This window comes from Anabrus simplex, chromosome 3, assembly GCF_040414725.1.
Source record: "Anabrus simplex isolate iqAnaSimp1 chromosome 3, ASM4041472v1, whole genome shotgun sequence".
In the NCBI taxonomy this organism is placed as follows: domain Eukaryota; kingdom Metazoa; phylum Arthropoda; class Insecta; order Orthoptera; family Tettigoniidae; genus Anabrus; species Anabrus simplex.
This window is the reverse complement of record NC_090267.1, coordinates 335,922,225-335,945,953: the sequence shown is the minus strand read 5'-3', so window position 1 is coordinate 335,945,953 and position 23,729 is coordinate 335,922,225. Positions and strand designations below refer to the sequence as shown.

Genomic DNA, 23,729 nt, shown 5'->3' with positions numbered 1-23,729 from the left:
GTATAAACTAATAGAGTCGGTAAGAACACGCAGCGCGGCACAGTGACTTGCTTCTGTGTGCTGCGAGTCACCCCAGTCTCAAGGACAAGCACCTGTTGTCAAAAACACAACACAGCAGAATGAAGGTCAGAGCAGCAGGATGAATCACAACAAGCACACGAACTGGTTATGCAACTTGATGTTTACAAATACTCGCCGAGTGCCGTATACACGGTCACCTGTGTGGAGTGGGTGCATACAGGGTGGTCGGAAACAAAACGTGAACGATATATATGAGCATTAGAGGTTTGGTCACACTGATAAAGAAGTCGAAAAAAGTAATTCATTATCTCAAGCCATCGTCATTTTATGAGCTGCTGAAGTTAGTCAATTAGATCGCGGGCGAATTTGATGCCAAGCAAGGATGATGTCATACTAATGATGTAGTGTGTTATTATTCGTGGAACATTATTTTCTTCTCTCGTTTTGGGCTCAACGTTACTATTTGTATAATAATAATAATAATAATAATAATAATAATAATAATAATAATAATATACCGTTAGTCCAAGAACCTTTCAGCTACTCCTTTTCTTTGTAGCCTACTTACGCACACGTCGGGTGCTCTTAAAAAGAAGCTGTTAAGCAAATGATCCCAGTAACACGGCCAAGAAGCACGCTTCAAGTATTCGAGTTAGCATTGCTGCTTCACAGTTTGTTTCGCTGAGGTTTTGTTGTTTTAAACTGCTTTGGGAGGCACAGCTTTCGAAGTGGTGATGATGTCAGAACAGCTGTAAAATCCTGGCTCAACGGTCAGGACACCACATTTTACGAGTGTAATGCCCCACGGTTGGACAAATGCCTCAATCGCCTATTTGGAAAAATAATGTGCTAAGTAAAGAACAGTGCATAGCATGTTATGAATAGTCTTTCAAAAATACGAGTATGAGTGCATGATGTTTTACGTTCCTGGCATATAATATTTCATGACTTATTTTAACCCCTTGTGGGTGGAGGAACAGACGAAGAATACACCCACGTATCCCCTGTGTGTCGTAAAGAGCGACTAAAAGGGGCGACCAAGTGATGATGGATTTTGAACCATGAGATTAGTACCGTCACGCGAGGGGCACCATGGGTCGACTTTACTTGCGATTGTTACCACTATGTGAAGAATATCATGGGTCTGTGATTAGTATAGCCGGGGGTGGATCACTATGGCTTTATAGTACCCGTGATTAGTACCATTATGCGAGGAATACCGCGAGTCTACGTTACTTGTGATTAGTACCGCCACACGAAGAACACCATAGTTCTACTGGGGGGCCGGTGTCCTGGATTTTGGACCCCTTTAGAGTAAAAGCATCATCGATTTAAGATTTTGCTTTGGAAGCGACCCCATGTTCAGTTTATACCATTGTTTTAAGTTATTTTATGGAGAAGTGGGGCATTACGGGTCTGACTCACTGATTGCTTCAAGTTTCTAATCATTCTTCATCATCATGTTTCGAATTCTAGTCAGTGGATGAATTTTGGAATTTTAATTACCTTATATTTCGCCTCTTCTCGTACCAATAGGAGGCGATGATCTAGATGTTAGGCCCCTTTAAACAACAAGCACCGGGCGAGTTGGCCGTGCGGTTAGGAGCGCGCAGCTGTGAGCTCGCATCCGCAAGATACTGGGTTCGAACCCCACTGTCGGCAGCCCCGAAGATGGGTTTTCGTGGTGTCCCATGTTCACACTAGGCAAATGCTGGGGCTGTGCCTTAATTAAGGCCACGGCCGCTTCCTTTTTATTCCTAGGCCTTTCCTTTCTCATCGTCGCCATAAAAACTAAACTGTGTCGGTGCGACGGAAGGCCACTAGCAAAAAAAAAAAAGCATCATCGTTATCATCATCATCAACTTAATTTTAACATACATGCATACATCTTTATAATAGACCGCTATGCCTTTCATCGTTCAGTCTGGAAGCCTCTGTGAATTTACCGTCCGGCTCTATGGCTATATGATTAGCGTGCTGGCCTTTGGTCACAGGGGTCCCGGGTTCGATTCCCGGCAGGGTCTGGAAATTTAACCACCATTGGTTAATTTCTCTGGCACGGGGGATGGGTGTATGCGTCGTCTTCATCATCATTTCATCCTCATCATGACGCGTAAGTCGCCTCGGGCACTCCCGGCACTAAAAGCCATACGCCATTTCATTTCATTGTGAATTTACTAACCGCAGCCACAATCCTCTATTTGTAACTAGTCCTGTGACCTCGTTCAGTTCTATACCTATTATCTTTAAACCATTAGAAACTGAGTTTAACCACCGTCCTCCTGTTCTTCTACTTTTCTTACCCTCCAATGCAGAGATCATTATTCTCCTAGGTAACCTATCCTCCTCCGTTCGTCTCGCATGGACCCAACACTGAAGCCGGTTTATGCTCTCAGCTTGATCCATCGATTTCATTCCTAACTTACCCATAATATCCTCGTTCCGAGTGCCCTCCTGCCATTGTTCCCACCCATTTGTACCAGCAATCATTATCGCTACTTTCATATCTGTTACTTCTAATTTATGAATAAGGTATCCTGAGTCAACCCAGCTTTCGTTCCCATAAAGCTAAGTTAGTCTGAAAACAGATCTATGTAAAGATAGTTTTTACCGAGCTCGATAGCTGCAGTCGCTAAAGTGCGGCGAGTATCCATTATGCGGGAGATAGTGCATTCGAACCCCACTGTCGGCAGCCCTGAAGATGGTTTTCCGTGGTTTCCCATTTTCACACCAGGCAAATGCTGGGGCTGTACCTTAATTAGGGCCACGGCCGCTTCCTTCCAACTCCTAGGCCTTTCCTATCCCCTAGCTGCCATAAGACCTATCCGTGCCGGTGCGACGTAAAGAAAAAAAAAATAGTTTCGTCCGGGAGCTGACTTCCTTCTTTCAGAATACTGTTGATCGCAACTGCGAACTCACTGCATTAGCTTTACTGCACCTTGATTCAATCTCACTTACTATATTACATCCTGGGAGAACACCCATCTTAAATACTTGAAATTATCTACCTGTTTCAGCTTTGTATCACCAATCTGACCTTCAATTCTCTTGGATTTCTTAGCTACTGACGTCAATTTAGTCTTCGAAAGGCTAATTTTCATACCATCCTCGTACCTATTTTCAAGTTGCAATATACACTGACTGACAGAGCAAATGCAACACCAAGAAAGAGTGGTTCGAAAGGGATGAAAGTTGGGGAAAAAATAGAGACGGCACGGACGAATAATTGATGTTTATTGCAAACCGATATGCAGGTTACACAATGCGCACGGCATCGACTCAGTAGGATGTAGGACCACCGCGAGCGGCGATGCACGCAGAAACACGTCGAGGTACAGAGTCAATAAGAGTGCGGATGGTGTCCTGAGAGATGGTTCTCCATTCTCTGTCAACCATTTGCCACAGTTGGCCGTCCGTACGAGGCTGGGGCAGAGTTTGCAAACGGCGTCCAATGAGATCCCACACGTGTTCGATTGGTGAGAGATCCGGAGAGTACGCTGGCCACGGAAGTATCTGTACACCTCGTAGAGCCTGTTGGGAGATGTGAGCAGTGTGTGGGCGGGCATTATCCTGCTGAAACAGAGCATTGGGCAGCCCCTGAAGGTACGGGAGTGCCACCGGCCGCAGCACATGCTGCACGTAGCGGTGGGCATTTAACGTGCCTTGAATACGCACTAGAGGTGACGTGGAATCATACGCAATAGCGCCCCAAACCATGATGCCGCGTTGTCTAGCGGTAGGGCGCTCCACAGTTACTGCCGGATTTGACCTTTCTCCACGCCGACGCCACAATCGTCTGCGGTGACTATCACTGACAGAACAGAAGCGTGACTCGTCGGAGAACACGACGTTCCGCCATTCCCTCATCCAAGTCGCTCTAGCCCGGCACCATGCCAGGCGTACACGTCTATGCTGTGGAGTCAATGGTAGTCTTCTGAGCGGACGCCGGGAGTGCAGGCCTCCTTCAACCAATCGACGGGAAATTGTTCTGGTCGATATTGGAACAGCCAGGGTGTCTTGCACATGCTGAAGAATGGCGGTTGACGTGGCGTGCGGGGCTGCCACCGCTTGGCGGCGGATGCGCCGATCCTCGCGTGCTGACGTCACTCGGGCTGCGCCTGGACCCCTCGCACATGCCACATGTCCCTGCGCCAACCATCTTCGCCACAGGCGCTGCACCGTGGACACATCCCTATGGGTATCGGCTGCGATTTGACGAAGCGACCAACCTGCCCTTCTCAGCCCGATCACCATACCCCTCGTAAAGTCGTCTGTCTTCTGGAAATGCCTCCGTTGACGGCGGCCTGGCATTCTTAGCTATACACGTGTCCTGTGGCACACGACAACACGTTCTACAATGACTGTCGGCTGAGAAATCACGGTACGAAGTGGGCCATTCGCCAACGCCGTGTCCCATTTATCGTTCGCTACGTGCGCAGCACAGCGGCACATTTCACATCATGAGCATACCTCAGTGACGTCAGTCTACCCTGCAATTGGCATAAAGTTCTGACCACTCCTTCTTGGTGTTGCATTTGCTCTGTCAATCAGTGTATTAGACTGCAGGCTTTCGGCACAATCTGTCATTAAGACCAAGTCGTCAGCATAGGCCAAACTGCTTACTACATTTCCATCTAAATTAATCCCTCCATGCCACTTTATATCTTTCAGCGTATGATCCATGTAGACTACGAACAACAAAGGCGAAGGACTACAGCCTTGTCTAACCCCTGTACGTACCATGAACTAAGAACTCATTCTACCATCAATTCTCACTGCAGTCGAATTGTCAGCATACATGCCTTTGATTGATTTGTATGATCTTTCCCTTGATCCTATAGTCCCCTAGTACTGAGAACATCTTTTCCCTCGGTGCTCTGTCATACCCTTTCTCTAGATCTACGGAACATAAAGGTAACTGTCTATTCCTCTCGTTGCATTTTTCAGTTACCTGGCGTATACTGAAAATCTAATAATGACAGCCCTTTGTGGTCTGAAACCACATTGATTTTCATCCAACTGCCTCTCAACCACTGATCGCACCTTTCTTTCCAAGATGCCAGTGAACATTTTCCTCGGTATACTGATCAATGAGATACCTCGATAGTTGTTGCAGTCCTTCCTGTTTCCTTGCTTATAGATCATAAGGTATCTTACTAATACTCCATTTTAATTTTAACACGTGATGAAGTCATTTCATCCATGCCTTCCCGCTATATTTCATCATTACAGGTCTTATTTCATGTATTCCTGCTGCTTATGACATTGGAGTCTATTTACCATCCTTTCCACTTCATCAAGCGTAATTTCACAACCATCATTGTCCTCCTCCCAATGAGCTCGGTTGTTCGTGACGTCACCAGGAAGATATACCGTTACCTTGAGGAGATTTTCAAAATATTCCTTCCACCTGTCCAGTAATTCCCTGGGATCTATTATGACTTCACCTGAATTACCCAAAACAATATTCATTTCCTTTTTCCCTCCTTTCCTAAGATTCTTTATCATGGTCCAGAAACATTTCCCTGCTGCTTGATCTCGCCTTTCCAGGTTATTACCAAAATCTTCCCACGATTTGCTTTTGGTTTCAACAACTATTTGTTTCGCTCTTTTATCGGTACAATTCTCTGTCTGCATCAATCCTTGTTTGGAGCCACTTCTGATACGCCTTCTTTTTTACATTTACAAGCTGCTCTCACTTTATCATTTCACCATGATGTTCGCTTTTTCCCATCCTTGCACACAGTTGTTCCTAACAGATTTTCTGAAATCAAAGTTGGATTATATATATGCACCCTCACATGGTAAATATTGATATGCCACTCAGCTTTGCCCATGGTTCACGAACTAGGACGTGACTACAGTAACTCACACCATGAACCATACTTAATTTCAATTATTATCAAAAAATAATTCACCTCGCATGTGGATACAAACCATTTGGATACCCACAAAAAACATTATATCTATAGGTTCGTGTGATTCTGAGAAAAGTACACCTGCGAGGAAGTAGAGCTCATTCTTTTTAGCGGCTGTAAGAGCATTTATATAATATTGAGAAGTATGCAGTTTAAGCTTTATTTTAGAGCGACCAGTAGTTTTTTTAGAGGCTTAGGGATTCTTTCTTCCTTCGTGGACCCTCCTGCCTTTTGTTGATACCTTCATTATTTAAATGATTGGAGTTCTTCCCCTTTCTCTTCTGATTAGTACATAGTGGGATGGTTGCCTATTTTTACTTCACCGTAACACAATATTCACCACCACAATGTGAGTGTGGTAGTTACAAAAGTTGGCTAATATTTTTCGAATTATCCAGTATCTAGTTTATAACGCTATGCGAGTTTACGATATGAATTTTAGGTGCTTACCGCCTAGTATTTTCTTATCTTTATACGTAAGATAAAAGTCTGACTCCATCATTATGTAAACGCACGCAAGTGGACCACAGAAAAGTTCATGGAATTACCGTTATCTTTCAGGTATAACGTCATTATGAGGTAACACCTGTAAACTCGTCCACAACACTTTTTTTGTTTGTTTTCGATGTAGAAAAAAGTAACTTGTACTTTGATAATCGTATCTATTTATCATATTTTCCAATAATCGAGGAAAATTTATTCACTTTCTTTTCTCAGATATCCAGTAATCGGGAGATAGTGGGTTCGAGCCCCACTGTCGGCAGCCCTGAAGATGGTTTTCCGTGGTTTCCCATTTTCACACCAGGCAAATGCCGGGGCTGTACAATTAAGGCCACGGCCGCTTCCTTCCACTTCTTGGGCATTTCCTATCCCATCGTCGCCGTAAGACATATCTGTGTCTGTGCGACGTAAAGCAAATAGCAACAACAACAAATCTTTTCTCAGTGAGTGATCAGATTTTTGTGGTTATAGTCTGTGTCTGCAGTCATTTATACTGTAGAATAAATCATGATGCCCCTTTCTGCCGTAGAAGGAGTTTGAAATTGAAGCCCCCCTGGGGCTCAACTCTTGGGACTGTGGGTAGGCGACTTCAAGGGGGTCCCTATCGGAGTCTGACATTGCGTTCGCATACTTTCATCTTTCCTGTCTGACCTTCGTTGATCAGTTCTTGTTCTCTTCTGATCCCGATGGTATTCGCTTGAAAGTCGTAGAGAGTTTTTCATTTACTGATCTTTGCGGCTCTTCCCTTTATCTTGTCGATACCTTCATTTTTTGAACGATCAGAAGCCTTCATTTTCTGTTTCCTTAATCTTATTATAATCAATAAAGGGTGGTTGCCAGTTGCTTTTCCTGTTAAAGGAAGGACAGATTTCAGATTCAAAATCTGCTCCACACATGACCATCCTGTCCTGAAACCTCCTTGGTAATCACCCAGCTCCGTATCTAGCTGTTCTTCTGCCCTGATTTGAATAGCTTTCGAGAGAATTCTGTATGTTATTAGAGTAGTAGGAGGGAGATGCCGCGATAGTTGTTAACATCCGACTTTCTTATGAAGTGGGTGGATTAGGGCAGATGTCCAGTCACATACAAGTTTTTTCGGTATTCCAGACTTCATGTATGATGTCCGTTAATTTCTCCACTGCATTGTCACTTGCAAACTTCCACAATTCAGCTGGTGGAATCTTCACCCGGCGCTTTTGTTCTTCCGTCTGATTTCGTCTCTCGTGGGTGGGACTGAATCTGGGTAGACTTGTGTTTTATCTTCAATTGTGAATCTGGATATTCGGGCCTCGCAATCAAGAAGGGATTCAAAGTATTTTGTAAGGACCCGTCAGTTTTCATTGTTATGGGCTATTTTTCCATTGAAATCTCTGAACTGTAGGCTCGGTCGGTCGTATTTCCTCAAGGTGCTAGTTGCTTTATTGTCGCACCGACACAGATGAGTCTTATGGCGACGATGGGACAGGGAAGGCATAGGAATGGGAAGGAAGTGCCCGTGGCATTAATTAAGGTACAGCCCCAGCATTTGCCTGGTGTGAAAATGGGAAACCACCGAGCTTGATAGCAGCAGTCGCTTAAGTGCGGCCAGTATCCAGTAATCGGGAGATAGTGGGTTCGAGCCCCACTGTCGGCAGCCCTGAAGATGGTTTTCCGTGGTTTCCCATTTTCACACCAGGCAAATGCCGGGGTTGTACCTTAATTAAGACCAGGGCCGCTTCCTTCCACTTCCTAGACCTTTCCTATCCCATCGTCGCCATAAGACATATCTGTGTCGGTGCGACGTAAAGCAAATAGCAAAAAAAAGGGGAAACCACGGGAAAACCATCTTCAGGGCTGCCGACAGTGGGGTTCGAACCCACTGTCTCCCGGATGCGAGGTCACAGCTGCGCGCTCCTAACCGCACGGCTAACTCGCCCGGTTCCTCAAGGTGCGTTTGAATGTTTTATAAAAGTCGTGTGTATTGTTCTTATTGAAATCCTGCTCAATTTGAGCCAGCTGGTGTTTATCAAAAGCATTTTTAACGCTGCGGATGGTTTTTGCTGCACACTTCCTGTCACTCAAGAAGTTTGTCCATTTTACTTGGTTCTTTAGCGAGTTCCATTTCTGCCAGGCGAAGTGTCTTTCTCTTATCGCTGCATCCCATTTACTGTTCCACCAGGCATGATTCCTGGGCTTAGTAAACTGAAACGTCTCTTTAGCTGTTTCAAGCAGGGCCTCCCGCAGTTCTTCCCAATAGTTTCTGCGTGAGCTCATGGTTTCTCTATCAAATCTTTCAATTTTTTTGGCTCGAACTCTCCTTGTGTTTCTCAGATAGTGATCTGAGTACAGTTTTGCATTTCCCAGAACTTTTACATTCTGAATTTCTCCTTGAGCATTCCGTGCGATAGCGACATAATGAATCTGGAATTCACCAAGGTGGGGATTTGGGGATTTCCAGGTCTTCTCTTTCTTGGGCAGGTGTTTGAAAGCACTATACTTCATTATGAGGTTAAATGCCTTAAACAGCTCTATTAGCCTTTCTCCATTACGATTTATTCTCAAGTGAGCAGGATAGTTTTCAATGATGTTTCGGAACTTTCTCTCTTTGCCTACCTGGGCATTGAAATCGCCAAGCAAGATGATGGTATGTTTGGAGTCTTAAACAAAATAGCCTCAAGTTATTCCCTCCGGGTCTCTCGTGTTTGCTTGGTTGATCGGCGCATGAACGTTCACAATAGTATACATTTTGTTTGTGCTTCGAAAGGACAGAGTCGAGGCTCTGCTATTCACAGAGGTGAAATTTGTGATTGAGTCCAGAATCTTTTTGCTGACTGCAAATCCTATGCCGAGGTGGGGGACAGACTGTATGACACGTTTACCAGGTTTACCCTTGGAGATCCTGTAACCTTTAGATTCATAAATCTCGTTTCCTGAATTTTTGCAGTCAACATTTGCTGTTCTGATAGGATATCTGTGAGCTGTTTCAGTTTTCCAACCTTCTGGAGAGAGTTGGCGTTAAAGGTAGCAAAGAAATTCTTGGCTCTATGTCTGACCTATCATGGAGTCTCCGATACCTCCAAGCATATTGGTGCAGGCTCCCCAAAATCCGAATACCCGCTAGCGATGTACAAGACGATGGTGGATTGGTTGCCACCTGGGGTAGTAGCTTTAGCTGAAATTTCCTCCATGCTTTTCACAGTTGAAGAGCTGTAGACTGAGGTCGGTGATATTTCGTACCGACCAAGGTACCAAGGTTGTGAGCCATGGAGCCCCCTGCACTGATCGGTTCATCGACTCAGTTTCCCGCTGGGATTGGTTACCCAACCTTCCACTGGGTTGCTCGGCTTAACAGGGGCACCTCAAGTAGGTTACGTGCTGGAGTTGGAGTGAAAGAGGCTAGTTTGATTTTCTTGCGGAATCAAATACTTTATTGTTGCAGATGGACGCAACGACGCATTTCACTCCCATTTACGAGGGCCGTAAATACCCCTCCTAGGTTGACTCCTAGGACCCGTTTATTATTATTATTATTATTATTATTATTATTATTATTATTATTATTATTATTATTTTGATTCGTTGTGCCCAGCTGTGGAGCGCGTTTGAACTTATTTTGCACAATGTTTCTTCTTCTTTTCTTCCCAATATCTCTTCATTTTTTCACTGTGTTCCTTTCTGCGTGTTTCTGTCCAGCCTGTATTTTTTCTTGTTGGTTTCTCTGCAAATTTATGTTTGTTTACTAAGCTTCTAAATTTCATTCTATCTTGAATGGTTTCATCCTCAATACCCATTTCTTGTAGATCTTCATGAATTTCTGCTAACCAATTGTTGCGGATTTTCAGGGTTAGAGCTAAATTTAGAATTTTCTTTGTCAGCCTTTTGTTATCCATTCTGTGTAGGTGTCCGTAGAATTTTAGTCGTATCTTTCTGATGGTATCTGTGATTTTTTCTGTGAATTGAAAAATTTCGTGTGGTTTCTTCTTCATCCAAATTCCATTTTCGAACTTTGGTCCTAGGATTTTTCTGAGAATTTTCCTCTCTTGTTTCTCAATGCTTTTCATTTGTGACCTGCCGCCAATGATCAGTGTTTCAGATGCATAAAGTGCCTCTGGTTTGATGACTGTATCGTAGTGTCGTAATTTTGCATTTTTTGATATACATCTTTTGTTGTATCTGTTCCATGTGATTTTGTAAGCCCTTTGCAGTTTAGCAGTTCTTTCTTTGTTAGCTTCCTGATTTAACCCTGCTGGCTGAATAATTTCACCTAGATACTTGAATTTGTCTACTTGGGAAATTATTCCACAATTGGTGATTAATGGTTGATTGTCGAATCTTGATTTAGTTCCTTCCATAAACTGCGTCTTTTCAAATGAAATTTGAAGTCCGGTTTTTGCGGCTATTTCATTCAATTTTTCTATGGATTGGATTGCTTCTTGTCTGTTGTTCGAAAGGATCGCAAGGTCATCTGCGAAAGCTAAGCAGTCAAGGTGAATTTTGTCTTTAAGAAGTCTGCCAATGTTTATACCTTTAGTTTCTTTTCTCCATTCACGAATCACTTTTTCCAAAACTAAATTGAATAGTAGTGGGGATAGTCCATCTCCCTGTCGGACGCCAGTTCTGATTTCGAACGGTTCAGAAATTTCTCCCAAGAACTTAACTTTTGATGTTGTGTTGGTCAGAGTTTGTTTAATCAATTCCCTCGTTTTCCTGTCGACTTGAAATTCCTCTAGTATGTTGAACAGGGTCTGCCGATCTATGGAATCATACGCTTTTTTGAAGTCAACAAAGGTGATTACTGTTTGTTTGGTTTTGCGAATCTGTAGTATGGTTTTTAGGTTTAGGATTTGTTCTGCGCAGGATCTCCCTTTTCGGAATCCAGCCTGATAATCTCCGATCAGGTGGTCTGTTTGTTTCTCTAATCTAAGTAGAGCTTTAGAGAAGATTTTATATACGAGTGAGAGGATAGAAATTCCTCTGTAGTTATTAATATCTGATTTGTCTCCTTTCTTGTGAAGTGGGTGAATCAATGCACATTTCCAATCCTCCGGAATTTCTTCAGAAAACCAAATGTCCTGTAAGATTTTTTGAATACTCTGGGCCAGTTTGTCACCACCAATTTTCAACATTTCAGCGATTATTCCATCTTCTCCTGGTGCTTTGTTGTCTTTTAAATCTCTGATTATTTGTTTGACTTCTTGTAATGTGCGGGGTTCTGAATCTGGATTAGGTGTTGGTTTTTCATAGGTGAATTGTTCCTTTGGAGATTCACAGTTTAAAAGGTCCATGAAATGGTTTGCTAGGAGTTCACAATTTCCCTTATTACTTGTTTCCAAAGTCCCATCTGTACGTTTGAAACAGAGACTAGGTGCCTGGTAATTGGATAATTCTTCTCTGAATGTTCTGTAGAAGTTCCGTGTATTGTTTTTCTTGAAATCTTCTTCTATTTCTACCAGTCTGTTTTGATCATATTTTCGTTTTTCAGATCTGATGATTTTTGAGGTTTGTTTCTGTGTTTTGAAGAATTCATCACGATTTTGATCAGTTTTATGTGAACTCCAGTTTAGCCAGGACCTAATTCTGACTTCTATGGCCTTGTCACAGGTGTCATTCCACCACCTGTGTTTGCGTTTCCTTGGGGGATTGCTGATGTTTTGTGAAGCTTTCAAGAGTGTGTCCTTGAGTTCTAGCCAGTTTGAAGGAGCATCGTTGGAGATATTCGCAAGGAAATTGTCTGAGTTCTGTCTCAGAAATTCAGGGTCGATTCTTGGGTTTCTGATTGTTTTGGTTTTCTTCCTGTTGGGTTGAAACTTTACTTTAACAAGAGATAGGTGGTGGTCGGAGTCAATAATTCCCTTTTTGACTTTAACGTTCATAATTTCTTTTTGGTTTTTCTTGGAAATAGCCACATGGTCTAGTTGAAATTCTCCTAAATGCATGTTCGGGGATCTCCATGTCATTTTCTTTTGTGGAAGTGCCAGGAAATGGGTTGACATCAATTTTAGATCGAAATTCTCGCAGAAGCCATTTAAACGTTCTCCATTTTTATTGGTTCTTTTGTGAGCAGGGTAAAGTCCTACAGTGGTCCTAAATTTCTTCTCTTTGCCAATTTGTGCATTGAAGTCCCCCAGCAGAATTTTGACATGATGTTTTGGAACTTTGGCTGTAGTTTCTTCTAGTAATTCCCAGAAGTCATCTACCTTCTGTGGGTCTTTTTGATTGTAATTGTTTGTAGGTGAATGTGCATTGATTAGTGTATAAGCTTTGTTTCCTGATTTGATTGTCATCAGCGAAATTCTTTCAGAAGGAGATGTAAAGTATAATACCGAATTTGTGATATTTTTTCTCACTGCAAAACCAGTGCCAAATTGTAATATTTTGTTAGGGAGGAGGGTAGCTGGTTTACCTTTATAAATTCTATAGTTTCCTGATTCAAAATGATTTTCGTCCCTGTACCTAGTTTCTTGGAGTGCCAGAATTTGGATGTTGAGTTGGTCTAATGTGTCTGTTAAGTGCTTCAACTTTCCAATTTTGCGAAGCGTGTTGATGTTTAAAGTGCCAATAAAATGTTTTTCCTTTGGGCGAAGAGATTTGGGAAGCTCCGATACATTCCCGCATGATGTTCTCGGTCCCCCAGAATCCGATGACCGAGAAAACCGAGTATGAATACTAGGGCCTGGGGTAGTAGTATCATTAACTGACGTTGCCATCATGCTAGTAAGTTGAAGATAATGGGGAGATTGATCTTTGTCAATCTCATAGTTACAACTAAGGTATTGAGCCTCAGAGGTTGCCTCAAGATGTTTTCTGGCTGTGCCTGTTTTTGGTCCGCGAGAGTTATTTTATTTCCCTCAAGCCCTCCGGACAAGTCCGGTGAGCCCCCCGATCCGCCACCTGGGATGCGCCCGATAGGGGAACAGGCAAAACCCCCACGGGATTATTATTATTATTATTATTATTATTATTATTATTATTATTATTATATTTAAACTGCGTGCCTTCTCTACGGCCATCTATTTATTTCAGTGACCAAGAACTTTTAAGACTTTCTAAAACTTTCTTCTCCGTGGTTAGATGGCTCTGCCATCTATTTGCTAATGATCTCTAGAGGGCTACGCTGAAATCACCTTGAGAAGATATATCAGTTGTTGGAATTTGTAACCTTTATTTGGTTATTGTATTTTTTGATGTGCCGAAGTTGTTAACACTTCACTTGGTTTCTCCTCTAATGTAATCAGCCTGTCGCATGTCTGTAACTATCAAACCCGGGGAGTGTATGGAAGTTTAGCCTATCCGCGCTTTGGATTTTAATTTAATCCAGAATCTGCGGAGCTATTTAAGTAGAGCGCTTTAGGGCCCTCTTGTGTGATTTGCTACGGTTATTGAGAGTGCGAGTTGACGGAGGTTAGAGGGGGCCCGGAGGCAGGGCGTGGCCGGCTTGAATGAGATACAGCGCTAACAGGTAATGGCAGAATTTATCTAAACATGCGATTGTGCCGGCGTGTGTTTCGAGGGGAAGATTTGAGCAGTTTTCCTTCATATCTAATATGTCATCTTTTCCTTCTTTATGGGCTGAAATTAAGGACCTTCTGCGCTGTTTTCTGACTCATCATTTAATGTGAGGGAGCACGAGTGGTGACCCTCGGAACTCTCCCCCTTCTACTTTCGTGCTGGGTGACTAATTTATAATCTATAAATTTTGGAAATCTTGTCTCGGCCTTTAGACTGCCCCCTTTAGGCACCCTATTTAGCATGGGATTAGTCTCTGTGTTATTGGGCCTTAAGCCCACTTGGTTTTTGTCTTTTACAGATCATTCTTCTAAGGAGTGCTGGTGTTTCGCCTCCTTGCTTTTTGTTCCTGGGCTGTTTCAGGCCTAGTAGTATGGGCAATTATGCCCCTGTATATTCTTGATGGCTTTTCAGGTAACCGCGTCAACTTTTAGGTTTCCTTGGGGAACAGTACTTTATCTGGTTGTGAACCTTTGTAACTGATAAGCCCACCATGGAGCAACCTGTGTATAAACACTATGAAGTGGGATCACCCTATGGGTTACTAATGTAATTGAAATTGTAAATAGCAACTGATTGCTTGATTGAGGCTAGCCTCTATGTATTTGGAGCTCTGACTTCATAAGGTGTACCTGTCAGGAGCAATTATGCTCTTTCATATGTAGGTTAACGACTGGGGGTTTCTGCCACTTGATCTTGTACCTCATTCAGGACTTCTAGGTCCAATGTATTGTTGGAGTTGACGAGCTTGTTATTTAATGTGAATATCCTCAAGTAATACTTCAAGAGTTTCTTGTTATACCATTAAATTACTCTCTCTGAATTTTAAGAAAGGAAAGAAGTAACATTTCAAATTTTATTAAAGTAAATTTTTGCTGAAAGTGATCCCCTGCCCAGCCATTCACCCCTCGCGCTTCCTATTCCTTTGTGAGTCTTGGAAATAAGGTAAAAATAATAATTATTATTGTGCACAGTAAATAACTCTGAGTTTATGAACACTTCATCGTTTGAAAACATGTAAAGCAAAGCATTGTTATTTTCTGTAGGGCAACATAATGTCAACAAAGGCATAAAATAAATAATTTTGTTTCAAACGTACTTTACAATAACGGTCAGCCTGCCACTGATTTATTTTGAATCACAGCTTTCGGCGCGTACTAGTCATTTGACAGTAAGTCACACATCTGTCGGACGCGCTGTCTCAATCAGCGTAGGGACGAACAAAGATTTAGCCTGGGAGCTCTTCAAAAATCATCCTAAAGGTACAAGCCAATGGCAATACTGTGTGGCAACCTTCGTTGTACTGCCACGATTCGTTCATGGTGCGCAATTTCTTTTGGAAATGGGTATATGAAGCACCACGAAACTTTTGTGTCAATGTAGTCATGCCTGTAAGCCATTATATCCAAAATACTTTTATACCTTTCAGTACAAGACTCCCTTACACTCTGCATATCTTGCTAATAATGTTGCCTTTAAATGCCTAGGAAAACAGAAAAAAATCTTTATAGCATATAATGATTATTCAATTATTTTGTTTCGAGATTAGGTTGGAGCTCGATAAATATTACATTTGTTTATTTTAATGGTACTTAATACCGCGGAATGGAATATTCCTAGCAGGCGTCACACTGAAACCAGGCCACAGACAGTAATTATCGTTAGTTCGAGCGAGTATTGGAGAACAATTTATTATACATTAGATGGAGATATATTGTTCATTGGTACACTCTCTAAAGTAAATGTTCATGGATAATGGTTCGGCACATGCGTTCTTACAAATAGTGTTGTACAATATAGACATCTCAATAATAACATTATTTAGGTGGACGTGGAGCACTAATATTGGGTACATTTTCTTGTTAGTGATTATCTATACAGAGGGCTTAAATTTACTGAAAACCTCAGGAACTTAGAGACTCGCACTGTAGCTTCTACAGCATATTTGGTGTACACAAAGACTCATTATTATGAACTTTGCGTGTTGTCCTCGTCCTGGATTTTAAAAAAATCTGCCGAACATGTAATACACTCATTTGGGAAAAATAATGTGCACCAGGGAGGAGCCATCACAGGGTTACATGAGTGGGTACAGCACAGGACATTCTAGTATAAAGAAAACTTCAACATATTTTAACAGAGGAAGTATTTATTGGAGGGTAACACGTATTTACAGGATGCACTTAGTACGGTGTTCGACTGCCCCTAGCACGGAGACGGTGTTACGGTCACTCATGGAGGCATACAGACGTTGGATGTTCTCTCTAGGAATATCTTGCTCCAGCGGGCGTAACTCACCCTTCAGATCTGTCGCAGATTCCACTAACCGAAGTCATCGTCCAATCTGGTCCCAAACTTTCTCGATGAGCGAGAGATCCGGAGACCTTGCTGGCCAAGGAAGTATGTTCACATCACGAAGGCAAGCTAAAGATACCCGTGCTGAGTAAGGACGGCCATTATTTTGCTGGAAAATGTAGTTGTCGAGGTGGTTCCCTGCCAATCGTGAGAGGTAATCGTTGGAAATGGCAACAACCCACCCAGTGACGCCTCTCGTTCGGACGGTGTGTCGCTGTGCAATGAAGCGTGTATCACGGCACTGACCAGGACATCTGTACATCTCCGGACTCGAATTCGGCAGTCCTCTACATCAAGACAGAATCGTGATTCGTCGCTGCACGATACTCGTCGCCAGCCCGCAAACTGTCATGCTGCCTGTTCCTGGCAGAAGTTCAAACGTGCTCGGCGATGCTCAGGTCGTAATGGTAGACGTCGTAAGGGATCTTAATCGTCATTAGCGAATAAATTCACGCCCACGACGTGGAAAGGTTGTCTTTCAAAGCTGGCCAATGAAAACGATTGTTTGTCCATTTCTAGGATCGTTGTATGTAAGTGTAAATGGTTTTTAGAGGACCCGCTGCAATCGCTGTTGACGATTAAGATGCCAGATACCATACCACCTGGACTACATTTGCGAAATAAAAAACATGCGCCTCGACCCAGGATCGACCCCTCGACCTCGTGCATGCTAACCCAAAACTCTATCCACTGCACCAACTGTACAGGACGACTAATATGGGCTGACAAAGGTAGCTACCCTACATGTGATTACAGTGTTGCCAGACTGCCATTCTTCAACGTCCTTTTTCTTCCGGATTTACTCGCAGGACGAACTTCTGTGAGATACATTTTTTATTGCCGGAATGTGAGGAGTCGCGCTGCAACGCCCGAGTATGCGAATTTCGGTTCGCTCTGCAGAGTCTCGCGTAATTTTCTGCACTTTCTGTACAGTCCGCCTCTGTGGTGTAGTGGTTGGTGTGGTTAGCTGCCACCCCCGGAGGTCCGGGTTCGATTTCTGGCTCTGCCACGAAATTTGAAAAGTGGTATGAGGAATGGAACGGGGTCCACTCAGCCTCGGGAGGTCAACTGAGTAGAGGGGGGTTCGATTCCCTCCTCAGCCATCGTGGAAGTGGTTTTCCGTGGTTTCCCACTTCTCCTCCAGGCAAAAGCCGGGATGGTACCTAACTTAAGGCCACGGCCGCTTCCTTCCCTCTTCCTTGTTTATCTCTTCCAGTCTTCCCATCCCCTCACAAGGCCCCTGTTCAGCACAGCAGGTGAGGCTGCCTGGGCGAGGTACTGGTCCACCTCCCTAGTTGTATCCCCCGACCGAGAGTCTCAAGCTCCAGGACACTGCCCTTGAGGCGGTAGTGGTGGGATCCCTCGCTGAGTCCGAGGGAAAAACCAACCCTGGAGGGTAAACAGACTACGATACGGTACGATATTTTCTGTACAGATTATCGTAAATATGTTAGTTTGTATTTTATGCGCATTTGAAATGACTTCTAAAATAGTATAAAATTTATTTATGAGGTCTAAATCCACTCCAGTTGATTGTGAAGCTATCTCCGGATTGGAGGATATTTTGTTCGAAACATTGGCATCATTCATGTCACCGAAACGTGCTTTTGGTACGTCTGTTAATAGCAGTATCTCTCTCTTTAATACACCAGTAATCGGGAGATCGTGGGTTCGAGCCCCACTGTCGGCAGCCCTGAAGATGGTTTTCCGTGGTTTCCCATTTTCACACCAGGCAAATGCCGGGGCTGTACCTTAATAAGGCCACGACCGCATCCTTCCACTTCCTAGGCATTTCCCATCCCATCGTCGCCATAAGACCTATCTGTGTCGGTGCGACGTAAAGCAAAATAGCAAAAAAAAAACTTTAATACTTGTGTGCACTTTATTGTTACTTTTACTGACTGCTTCTCAGCATCAAATCGTGCTTGCCATTTTTATCAGAATTCTGTAGGATAACTGAAGTATTGACTCAAAGAATTGTATCCTTGCATGCAGTGCACTGCTTATTTAAGCTGTGCAGTTCCCTTCCTGCCTTGTCCTTAACATTTGCTTAGATATCTGTAAAGGAAATATGTCACTCACTGCCATTTTCACATTATTTTAGCTCTTTACATTACGTATTTCCTTACAAATTGCTTTACGTCGCACCGACACAGGTCTTATGGCGACGATAGGACAAGGAAGAGCTAGGAGTGGGAAGGAAGTGGTCGTGGCTTTAAGGTACAGCCCAAGCATTTGCCTGGTGTGAAAATGGGAAAATACGGAAAACAATCTTCAGGGCTGCCGACAGTGGGGTTCGAACCCACTATCTCCCGAATACTGGATACTGGCCGCAGTTAAGCTACTGCAGATATCCAGCTCTTGACATAAAGACCCATAACAAAAGAAAAAACGTAAATATGTGGCAAGTATTTCGTTTGATACAAATGTTTTGACACATACTGTCATTGCAACCAAAACTACAATGTTTCCCAATTAAGCATGTGCAGTTTTTGTCGTCTAATAGTTCTGCGTCACCTACTAAGAATGTTATAAGTATTAGCTTCCAATGTTTGAGTTTTCATTAAAAATATGTTACATACGTGCGTTTTCTAAAAACCTTTACAAATTATTCCACTACACGAGTGGCTGAACATTCACAGAGCGACGTGTATCCTTTACAGGTAGTGCCAGGGCAGAGACGCGCAGGGCAATCAACGACTAACCTAACAGTGTGAGTAAGAACAGATGACTGCTATATGACGTCACATGTATTTAGCTAAGGAAACAGTGTTCAATTTGTCTTCAGTAAACAATATTATTTCGATTTTTGGCCAGCTTTTTCTGAGGGTAGTTATAGTTTCGTTGTGTCTATTAACCTTACCTGCAAGGGCTCTCGACTTGGGAGCGTGGGTTTGTGACCACAGACCTCCGAGCTGAGTGTAGCATCTTTTTCTCTTTTTTCTTGCGTTAAGCTCTCCAATTGCCTACCCTGAACTCTACCTGATCAATCTACGTGCATTATGGGAGGCTGTCCAATGGTCACCAATCACTTTAGTTCTCCTATGTTTCCTGCGAATGGTGGAGTCCATACCACACTACACTCCCGCTGCCATCATGATGAAAATGGATGTTAGGTGATACTAGCTAGATACAACTTAATTACTTATCTATATAAATAAAATTGTGCCTGAACATCGACAATTTTTATTCAGTTATCCATTTCAGGTGTAATAATGACCACCTGCACCTCCATTGCTCAACTATTTGTCTTCCCCTTACGGTATTGGATACGCTAAACCAAGTGGTTCCTTCTCTTTCATGCCTTTCGTGGCCCTTCTCACAACTTTGCGGAACCTTCATTCCTCGAAGGATTGGACATCTTCCTTTTAACCCTCTGATTAAAGCAAAGAGTGGGGAAGGCCCCCCCCCCCCACCAATTGCTAGTTGTAGGCCTACGTCCGTTTTAAACACCAATCACTGCCACCAAACTCTTTTGTTGTTATCAAAACACAGTGTTCGACATGCACTTCCTGGGGGTGGGGGACCCTACCTGTCGTAAGAGGCGACTAGAAGGGGCGACGAAGGGATGGTTGAATTAGAACCATGAAACTACTTGTGATTGGCAGCAGAGAGAGATTCACTGGGGGTTGACAGTACCTGTGATTATTACCACTATATGAGGAACATCAGGGGATAGTTCGGGTCCCTGTGATAAGCACACCTAGGTGAGGAACACCATGGGTTTGTGTTGCTACGAGTGGCGCCATTATGTGAGAAACACCATAGGTTTGCTTTACCTGTGCGACGTACATTACTTGTGAGTAGTACCATAATGTGTGGGACACCGTGAGTCTACGTTACTTTTGATTAGGTCCGCTACATGAGAAATACCATGGATCTACTTTACTAGCGATAAGTGCGATTATGAGGGGCCGTTGACCTGGATTTTAGACCCTTTTAGACAACAAGCATAATCGATTCAGGATTGTGCTTTGCAAGCAGTCTCTTGGTCAGTATACTATTGTTTTAAGATAGTTTCTGGGAAGGTGGGGCATTGCGGGTCGGAACCACTGATTATTTAAGTTCGTAATCGTTGTTCATCGTCGTATTTTTGAAGTCTAGTCAGTGGATCGATTTTGGAAATAATTTTATCTTTCTGTATAGTGAGTTGGATGCGCTGATTATTTTAAATTTATATTCGTCCATTCATTCTTCATCATCACGTTTTGAATTCTGGTCAGTGGATGACATTTGGACCTTTAAATTGTCATTACACTTCGTCTCATTTCGTAGCATTAGAAGCGGATGACCTCGATTTTAGGCCCCTATAAATAATATAATAATAATAATAATAATAATAATAATGTTTGACATGCAGATTATGCAATCGAAATACCATACTAGAAATCATTATTCACTTCTGTTTACATCTTTTTACTGTCCGACTGCATGGCTGAGTGATCAGCGTCCTGGCCTTCAGTCGTCGGGGTTCGGGTTCGATTCCCGGCCGCATCGAGGAATTTTAATCCCGAACGGTTGATTTCCTTAGCTCGGGGACAGGGTGTTTGTGTGCTGCCCCCAACATTCCTGCAACTCACACAGGACACACAACACTATCCTTCACAACAATACCGTGCTGTTTCCTACACATGGCAGATGCCGCCCACCGTCGTCGGTACAAGGGATGAACCAGGGTAGTAGTTTCCGAACGGAATTATTATTATTATTATTATTATTAACAAATGAACCCGTGCTTCGCTACGGTATTATACCTTGTATACAGTATAAGGTGCACGTTGGGAAAATTTAGATGATAATGGGAGGCCACATTTCCTACTGCTCACCTGCCAGATGCCATTCACAATAGAGATGGTAGTTTTCATTATAATGGCAGGCCCCTTTCCTAATGCCAGTCGCAGTCGAGTTGGAGAGATTTGATTGTAACCGAGAAATGCTGCGCTATACAAAGTATAAAGAATCGAGATACGACAATAAGGCGTAGGACCGTGGTTGAAGATCTCTTCAAATCGAGCAGCGATTGTGTAATCTGCCTTGTGGAATGAACTACCGTTTAGAAAGCAATTACCACGAAACAAAGGTCTGCACCGTCATTGAAATTGCCTTCATATTTCGATATTTTCTTGGGCCTAAGAGTACTATGTTTGAACAACAAGGAATATTCCCTGAAAGGAAAGAGTGTCCAATGACCAAGCCAAATTGTGCACATAAAAAAGGGGCGTGACATATAAGGGACGTTTCGCAGTTAGTCCACGGATTTTACAGAAAATAAATAGTATAAGAGAAAATGGATGAAAACTGTTGTGGTTTCCCTATAAACCCCCATTATAGAATAGAATAGAATACTCCCGTCTCCCAGTTCAGGATAACCTGAAGCTGGGGAGAGAGCATTCGTTTATTACAATTCATTACATTTGATACATTACATTACATTTCCCTCTCACAATTATAGACTGTTGCTATACTGAATATAATTTGTTTTGTCCTAGACGTTAACAATATTGTATAGTCTACGACAACATGTATCTTCCCCTACCTTATCTTACTTAATTAAACAATTTTTATATACTACATTAAAATGAAAAGTTAAAATCAGAATGGCAAATTTAAAACGAATTACAGCATTACGGCACACTGGTGCCTTGGCGCAAGGCCATCCAACCCCCATTATATTAAGTGATTTTTAAATCATATGCATAGGCCTATATCAACCTTCCCCTGGATGAGTATACTCTATATAAGATGTTTGATCGAGATCTATCGAGCCGTTTCAACGTGATGGTGGAAAAGACGAACAAACAAACAGACACGAAAGGTAAAAACCACTTATATGGTCTTGAGTTGACCTAAGTCGGATAAATATCTAAAAATTTGGCAAAACACACGAAATTACAGACAGCGGACCCCCTAAAGCTTTATTTATATATATATTTTAAATCCGTTCGTGAAGGTCATTTATTGGACACCGAGTTGTTTTAAGTCTTTTTCTCATTGCGTTATTTACTGTATCCCTACGTTATAATAATGTTACATCCCACTAACTATTTTTACGGGTTTCAGAGACGCATTTCTACGTTAACGCCGGATTTAAGGCTCGTGGTACACCGTTACACTGCTATGCGCTTATCGATTTATTATTGGATGGATGTTATTAAGTTGAATGTTTGTACTCAGTCTTTTTTGATAGCGTTATTATACTTCTTCTTCCCTTGAGTACAACCTGTTCTATTATTTCTCGTGTGGTTGCTTTCCATTCTGTTATTGAGTGATCTGGTTTCCTGAATTGAAGAGATAGTGTATTGACGTTCCTCTCATTTTTGCCCACAGGTACTGGTAGTTCTGCTTTCTTCAGTTATCATCACCGATACATTCCCTTTGGTAAGTGAATAATATTTTATAGTAAGGCAGCTCAGTTGAATTTACGATACTGGCAGTTTTCACAGTCTGGCAACACCATTTTTTAAAATCTGGTTTTGAAGTTAAGTCTGATTTAGCTTCCTGGAGAAATTGATTCTCCCGGATTAGTTTAGGGATATATAAATCGCCTTGATAAAGAATACTAAACAACATTATCAAAAAGGACCTTTATCTGTATCCTTACAAATTTACTGTTGTGCATCTGTTAAAGCGTCCAGACGAACCCTCGCGTGTTGAGTTCTACCGGTGTCTACTGAGTGATGTGGAGTCAGGACTTTTTAATCCTCGGTTTCTCATTTCTTCATATGAGGCTTGGTCCAGCCTGTCAGGGGATGTGAACTCACAGAACTCGTACCATTGTGCATCAGAAAATCCCCATCAGTGTGTGGAAAAGTCGTTGCATCTACTCAAGGTTGGTATGTGGTGCATAGTGGCTGGTGACCGCATCGTAACACGATTCTTTCACCTAACTGTTAATGCTAACTGGTATGTCCAGACACTGTTAATCCATATGTGGATCAGCTCGCAGAAGATGAATGGCTGTATGGATATTTTCAGCAAGATGGAGCAACACCACACACCGCCTTGACAATCTTATCATTAGTGCATGAGGTGTTCGGTGAGGAGAGGACAATCAGCAGAGGCAGTGCAATCGAATGACCACCTCGTTGACCTGACCTCTCTCCCTGTGATTTTTAGCTGTGGATCAGGTGTACTCCAATAATCCTCACACACTGGAAGACCTGCAGCAGAACATTGAAAATGCTATTGCTGCTATGCCTCAGGCAGAGCTGTTACGCTAGTCTTACAGTTTTATAAATCAAGCACAGCACTGCATGGACGTCAATGGTGGCCATTTCCAGCATCTTCTGTGATGTTCATTAACAAGAGTCAATCACGCGTCAGTCCTATTGTAAATATTTTCAGGACCAGTTCTACTTTGCCCGTCCTGTAGCTTGCTTGCACGTATTAACTGGATGCTCTAAGATCAAATACAGAATCAGTATTGCTTCGCATGTTCCTGCATATCTC

The 23,729-nt window shown here is 42.7% G+C and overlaps 1 long non-coding RNA gene across 1 annotated transcript in view; it reads left to right on the top strand.

The window, feature by feature from the left end:
- Window positions 1-23,729, top strand: part of LOC136866340 (uncharacterized) — a 604,033-nt gene that overhangs the window by 125,372 nt on the left and 454,932 nt on the right. The window contains exon 2 of the long non-coding RNA XR_010859530.2: window positions 22,608-22,658. This is a non-coding gene — a long non-coding RNA (uncharacterized lncRNA). The remainder of the gene's footprint in view (window positions 1-22,607; window positions 22,659-23,729) is intronic.